Genomic DNA, 808 nt, shown 5'->3' with positions numbered 1-808 from the left:
TAACATCCAGAAATAATTTTGACACAAATAAAAAATATTAAAGACAAAATTAAATACAACTAAATATTAGAATATTTAAAACAAAATTGTAAATATTAGAATAAATAGTTTCTGATGATATTAACAATTGGTGACTAGTTTAAAGTTTAAACACTAATTCTCAATAATAAAAGGGATAAAATAAATAAAAAATAAATGATAATCATAATTGATATAAGTAGGGTATATTATTTTTGGTATACAAGTATGTATATTTTTCTAGACCTTGGACTATCTTAAAAGTAAAGTTTTGGTCAAGGACATGAATAATATAATGTACTGTGTCGGCAAGTTCTTGTCCTTGCATAAATGTCATTTATTATTATTGGGGGCATACATATAGGCATTTAGCTTAAGGTCCACAACACACACACACACACATATATATATATATATATGGGTCACACAAAACAAATATAAAAAAATAATTAAAGATATATATCCCTTTATAAAAAAGTTTATTTCTTTTTCAATATTATAAAAAAATTTAATCTTTTTTAATAATTTTAATATTAAAATTATTTTTAATAATTAAATCCTCTTAACGGTCTTTTAGAATAATTTTTTTTCCCCCTCACGGTTAATATATTCCATGGCTGGCATATTGTAACAATAATGGCACAATCACGACGCAACTGTGATAAAATAAACCAATTAAAGGCAGCACGTAGTGGGGCTAAAAAGGAGGTAGATACTATCTACTATAAAAAATTAAAGACCCATATGTTAATGGCGCTGAGCAATATAATTAGAATTTATTATTTTTTAT

Source organism: Arachis ipaensis, chromosome B06 (assembly GCF_000816755.2).
Source record: "Arachis ipaensis cultivar K30076 chromosome B06, Araip1.1, whole genome shotgun sequence".
NCBI classification, from domain to species: Eukaryota; Viridiplantae; Streptophyta; class Magnoliopsida; order Fabales; family Fabaceae; genus Arachis; species Arachis ipaensis.
This window is presented reverse-complemented; position numbering follows the sequence as displayed.